The sequence below is a fragment of the Silene latifolia genome, chromosome Y (genome assembly GCF_048544455.1).
Source record: "Silene latifolia isolate original U9 population chromosome Y, ASM4854445v1, whole genome shotgun sequence".
In the NCBI taxonomy this organism is placed as follows: Eukaryota; Viridiplantae; Streptophyta; class Magnoliopsida; order Caryophyllales; family Caryophyllaceae; genus Silene; species Silene latifolia.
Window position 1 is genome coordinate 224807407 of NC_133538.1, and position 7321 is coordinate 224814727.

Consider the following 7321-nt stretch of genomic DNA (forward strand, 5'->3'; position numbering starts at 1 on the left):
GAAAGCATATGTTGTTGTTAACATGAGTGTTGAGGAGATTGAAAGGCTGATAGAAATGAATGCAACGCTGACAACAACCCTGGAGAACTCTAAGAAAGGATATGAGATAGATGCTGGTAAGATGAGCTCAGCCATTGCGCGTTATAACCCAGTTAAGTATGATGGACTGGGGGAGTCATCGGCACTAGGAGAATGGTGTCGTGAGTTCTCTAACTTATTTGAAGTGTTGAACTGCCCAGAGGAATTAAAGGTTGATCAAGCTTCGATTTACCTGAAAGGAAAGGCTGGTATATGGTGGAACCGGAACAAGGAGGAAGCTAGAGAGGCGTTTAAGGAAAGTGGAGAAACTCATATACATTGGACTAGTTTTAAGAATAAGCTCAGACAGTAGTTTGTGCCTGAGCATATCAGCAGTAAAGTGAGAGTTGAATTCGATTCATTTAAAATGACAAAAAAAAAAATGACTGTCGAGGAGTTCCATAACCGTTTCATGGAGTTGTCCGAGTATGTGATTGATCTGAACATGGGGAATGAGATTCTGGCAGTAGGGTTTGAAAGGAGTCTGTCGACTAATATTAAGAAGAGGCTCATAGCTCAGGAGCCAATTAGTGTGTATGATATTTATCAGAGAGCTGGTCATGCTGAGCGAATATTAAACATGTTGAAGGAAGAAAAGAAGTAGAAATGGTAGAAAAGAAAGGCTGAAACGGTGACTGAAGGAGGTGCATGGGGCAAGAAATAGAATTCTCCCCCATTTCCTTCCTGTAAGACCCCCTTATTACCTGGTTAAGGTAATGGGAGGATGCTATCATCTCGGTTTCACAAGGCAGTGTTTCAAAACACAAATTAAAGAACAACTTAAATAAATAACAAGTTTAGTGATTTACAAATGAATGAATAAATGAATAATAAAAGTGAACTAGACATTATACAACTGGTCTAGCATCTAAGTTATCTATCTATGCTACTCGACTCTAAGTATGATGCTGGTCTCGTCTCCCACGCGACTTCAAAACAACCTTTACACAACATGCTCCCCATATGATCAGAAATATCATATGGATCTCGACAGGCCACCCCAGAAATAGGTGACAATTTACACACAACCCAAACACGTTAGTTTCAATAATTAAACATAAGACAGGACACACAATATATATACAAATATGCAACATGCCAATGATGTGAATAAAACACTATTATACAATCACCACGCCAGTACGACGACACGCCCAGATGTACCCACAACCACCTGTATCAGGGACACGCCCACGACACCACATCTCACAAATAGGCACTCGAAATACGTTTGTGGTACCGGGCCCGAGAGCGACTCGGATCCCCTGCTAGACGTCGTGCCTCAACCACACGAGTCCCTCCGTAACTCAAGTCATTAATGTGCACATCCATCTTGGAGTGGGATCCTCCAAGAGGCGATTCAAGTGTAAGACGGTCTCTCAACCGTCTTATATCTCCTCACAACAAGTATGACCACCAATAATTTCTAGCCACCACAAATATCATTAAATGCATCACAATATGCCAATATGCCCATTTTACAATGAATATGCATAACCCTAACCAATTGTGCCTCTTTCTCATATATCATGAATACCAATCATACCACATACTCATGTACACCAACAATCACATGTTATAATGCAAATCCAATGACATTATGAAACCAACACTAATGATTCATCATGTTATGAAGAAAACCCAACAATACTATGAGACTAACAACAATTATCCACAACAATCATGTCATAATGCAATAACAACACAATAATGACACATGAAACCATTTACACTTATTCAAATCGAGTAGGATTAACCTGCCTTTTAGCAAACTCCAAAAGCTACTCGAAACCACCAAGGGTCCATCTCATAAAACCGTCTCATCCTACATAATTACATAATAACTATCACAAAACATTCTATAGCAACTAAAACTACTAATTAAGCCTTAATTACCCCACTTAATTAGTCAAACCCTAATTAAAACTGTAACACCCCCATATTCAGAGGAGCCTTAACTAGGCCTTCCTTAGCATATAATGGCGTTACCATCTCGGTTGCCCGAGGATAGTAATTATCAAATGTCGATAAGAGAACTATTATGTTATATTACAAGTGATTTAAACCAACAAACAATATAAAGATACAACTCAAAGCTACACTCTAAAGCTATCGAATCTCGTGAAGACTCATCCCTGCCCGGACGCCATCTATCAACAACATCAACACCTGCTAAGACCGACTGCTCACCATAAGGGATCACGGCAGACACATAACAAACAAACAACCACACAAGATCAGTACTGAGATAAGATACGACAATAACAATACAGCTATCAAACACACACACACACAATCACACTAATCCAACCAACCTCTGTCACTGACTGTCCACTGGACCAGCCCTGCCAGTGGGGGACCGCAGCCATTCCCACCTAAGCCCCGCTCATCATATCGAGCGATAACCCTGTCCATTAATGTGCACATCCCTCCTGTGGCGGGTTCCACAGGAGGCAAAACTAGGGCGTGAAGCCACTCCCGCAAGTGACTCCACTCAGCCAAGAACGCATCTCGAGAACCAAAGACAACAGCCACAATCACAACCGTCGCAATACAATTATGATATTAAGCAATCACAATACAACCACAACAACCGACACACTAGACTATCTACAGAAACTGAGTAGGCGAACCTACCTTTAAGCAACTGCAACCATTCCATGCCGACATACAACATATCCAGCAATCAAGCAATGCCTATAACCACAATACAACATCTATTACTATCAAGCAAACCCTAACTGCAAAGATGAGGATACGGATGATGATTATGACATACCTATAAGGAGAAACCCGGCAAAAGACCGCTACCCGACTCAAGTGACGCTCTCCTATGGCACAAGGATCTTCAAAAGGCTTCCATGGAGGTTTCATGGTGATGGGAAGGGAAAGAGGCGACTGAAGGATAGGAGGAAAGTGGCGGAAATGATTTGCGGATATAACAAAACGCGATATAAAACCCTCGCTGAAAACTCGGTACTCGATCGAGTACCCAACATACTCGATCGAGTACCCAACATACTCGATCGAGTGGCACCCTACTCGATCGAGTAACCTAGCTACTCGATCGAGTAGCCTCTACTCTATCGAGTACCACTCTTAAGATGTAACCCAAGATAGTTTTGGCACGCATTTCTAAGACTACTCCCGCTCCCAAGGTCAGTCAACGCTGGTCAAAGGGTCTCTAAAAGGGCGGGTATTACAGTCTTCCCCCCTTAAAAGAACTTCGTCCCCGAAGTTCAACTCACCTATCTCAACACACAAGACACGGAAAACACGACATCACCATTCTTCTTACTCGAGTCATTACTCCCCGGAAATACCATCCCCCATGTCATCATCATCACCGTCTAACGTTCTATTCAAACCGACTCTTACAACTATCATGTAAACATTGTCATCATCAACTGTCACTCTATATGTATATACCTCTACTCTTACAAATTATCATATATAAAATATCAACCTCGCAATACAAATCAGCACAAACAACCATCACCCATCATATGATAACAGCTATCAACCCGAAAAATATCTCCTGTCAACTTCATGCCGCACAACTAATACCACCATGTTACTTAACAACGCGATTCTATTACGCCACATTGCACCACAACTATCTCCTTATGACTGTCCTTTAAAACATACTATCACATTCACTTTGATGAACTAAAGTAACTACTTACACTTCATATAAGTAATGTGATCAAAGTACTATAAAATTTTGTAATTAAACAACAAAACATTATAAACGAACAACAACATAACTTCAAAATTAGCCTTTTTATTTTGCGACATCACTCTTCCCCTCTAAAAAGGAACTTCGTCCCCGAAGTTCACCACCAAAAATTACAACACATATTACCTATTACTTGCTTCATAACATGAATTAGAAACATATTATTTATTATGGACATTACTCACTAGGAATATACTCGTTAAATTATAAATCATACATAAACCCAGGAATAACTAGCGTAAATCGATAAAGCACGCTAATATCGTATGCACAAACGTATGAAGAGATGTAACTTCAATGGAGCAATAGAAATATGGCATATGTAATATTAAAACAACAAGAGACCGTCACCACTTCACTACTTTTTACAGATATGCATATAAAACCGAAACTTGACGTCCAACATATGAAATTAACGGTTCATAGGTGTTACTACGCACTAATAACTACATTAAACATCAAACTTGCAATTATAAAACAATTGCACACTTTTAATTTTCGAAAACCTCCTGTAACAGTGCTACTCGATCGAGTATGTAGTGGTACTCGATCGAGTGCCATGCTACTCGATCGAGTGTCTTGGCTACTCGATCGAGTAGCCCAAAGATCAGAATGCTTTTTTTATCCCTCTTTCTGCACTACTCGATAGCGTGGGGTACTTGTCGAGTACCTACGAGGCCAAGTTGCCTTATAAAATTAGCCATAAATCAACATACATATACATAGTCGTCATATAACTCGAGTCGGGATGACTCTGACTCCCAACATCCTGCAACAAGGTCAAAATATCAAATCCGGCCTTATGGCCAACAATACAAGTCCATAAACCAAGTCTCAACGAAAACAACTACCAACATCTAACAATGCTACCAACATCTAAAACCAACGACCATAAATAAAGATAAAACAAGGAGCATCACTCCTGCTGCTGCTGCTGCTGCTCTACCATCACCTCATCATCACCACCACCTCCAGAAGTACCCGCTCCCGATGACCCAATCCCCGCATCTACTCCTGCTCCGGCTCTCGGACTCATGTACCATGGGGTCAAGCCACCGTAGGCAAAGGAATGAGGTGTCCCCCACGTCGACTGATCCACCCCGTAGGAGTGGAAAACCCCTGTGTAGTCCCCAACTCCACTCCACCAAACCGGATGCGGTCCCTCGGTCCCTATCCCCTGAGTGTACGCCGTCTCGTGCATATTCCTGAGTGTCAAAGTAGATGACACTCTCTCCGCCAAGTAGCTGGATCGCGTCTCTGGGGTGTCGAGGTAAGGGTAGCACGGAAAGGATCTTTTCTTCTTTGTGGTGCTACCGACCGTGGCCTAGTCTCCGAGGTCCTCTCCTTCACTCGACGGGGTCCTCTCCTCAACCTAGGTCTCTCCACCACCACAACCGCCGCATTCTCGCCCTTCTTCGGCTCTAGCATCACCTCGAGAATCGTGTCGTCGATGAGGTAGGTCTGCAGCTGGTGGGGTCTATCAACATCCTCCTCCTCCTCCTCCTCCTCCTCCTCATCATCATCAGAGTCCACAGTCACTACCGCCGGCTCTAAAGGCTCCGTCGGTGGGAGATGCTCAGGAGCTGGAATCTTCATCCAACTCATGCCCCACACCCTCCAAGCTAGGCTACCGTCAGCCAAAGTTCTCAACCATTTCAGGTCGAGATAGTAGTCACGATCCATAGTGAGCACTGGGGTAGCTAGAGGCACGTACTCTGAAGAAGCCTCAAAAGAGGTTATCTTTTCAGCTAACCGAGTGGCGATAGCGCCGCAACTCAAGTACCGGGAAGAGGCAGTAGCCATCAAGGCAAGGGCAGCACAAACCATGGAAGGAGCATTAAAGACCACTTTCCTGGCCCACTCCGGGTTGAGGTAAGACATCAGAAGCAACACCTCATGATTATTCAGTTTACTGATATCCGGTCTATCATAAAGGAGGTTCGAAAGAGAACGGAGAAAGACCCTCAAGGTAACATGCTGAACGTCATTAATTAACATGTTACTTGAGGTAGGAGCTGGCTTTCCAGTCAGACAAGGCATTAGGCGGCAGACACCGCACTCAGCAGGAATATCAGTGATAAAATCCTTGGGAGGCTTGGCCAACCCAAGGTGAGACACAAACAGATCCATAGTCAACAGAAAACTGGTGTTCATCAACCTAAACTCAACGGTGCAGGCATTGGGTCATAGCTAAAGGAGCTCATAAACTCCAAGGTAAGAAAAGGATAAGAGTGTTTCCTCAGCCTATACAACCCAATAAGGCCCAAAGTCTCAAAAATGTGACGGACATCCGTCTCTATATCCAAATCCTCCAACAAAGTAGTATCTATACACCTCGTCGGTCTCATTTTGCGTTTTTGCAAAACTACAAAACGCTCTCGCTGTTTGAAATCGACAAAAACAACAGAAGGGTACTCCGGAACTTCGGGTACCACAGGTCCACTCCCTTCCCCAATCTCAGGTTGAGTAACCCTCCCCCGTTTACTTTGACGGGTTCCTACATTCGGTCTCGGCATCTGTGTTCAGCACATGACTTAAGCAACTTTCATAAACACGTAAAGCATATACTTCATGTAATTTGGACTTTACATACTCAGCTAGGTACACAAATTTACCAACAAGTTCGACATGTGAAGCACATAATTCATGCCATTAACTTTGAATACTCAGCTAGGTACACACATTCACCAGCAGTTTCCCAAATTTGATATATAAACTCAGTTTACAGCTACTCATAAACCACAATTGTGAAAAATTTATCATGGTGAATACACATGCTCAACAAATTCTAACATCCTAGCATGATTCTCATGTTACCCTATACACACACTTAACAACATGTGAAGCATTTGAACAAGCTCATGGAAAGGTAACTTAGAACATATCATCATCAACCTTCAATATTAGGAATAACAACTTAATTAAACTTTTCAGACGGTCTCTACAGCTGTAACAATTTTGACATATTCTTCATCATTCATCATCCCTACTATCATACTGAAGTTCAACCTTTACTTAAACAGTCATATACAACACCAAATTTCAGATATAACAAACGAATTTCCTCTTGGGGCACTTTTAAGACGGAGTTTTAAGGCAACTTTTTAAGGTGAAAATGGGCACTTTTAAGACGGAGTTTTAAGGCAACTTTTTAAAGTGAAAATCATCAAAATCCATCCTTCAACATGATATAAACAATACATAGGACTCAATTCCATCATCTAATCATTGTAAAATGTAAACCCTAGAAATTTTGGTTTCCATTTTGCAATTTCTAGTCTAATTTACAGCAATTAATCACCAACAATCATACAAGGGAAGCATGTGAATCCTATTACAACAATTAAAAGCAATAATCTATCCATGTGAATCGAAAATTTCAGATTGTTTCACCATTCTAACACATTCAAATCAATAAATCATGTAAATTAGGAAGAAAAGCATACCTTGATTGAGTAGTAAAGTAAAGAAACGAAATTAAACAAAGAAATCAACCCCAAGAAT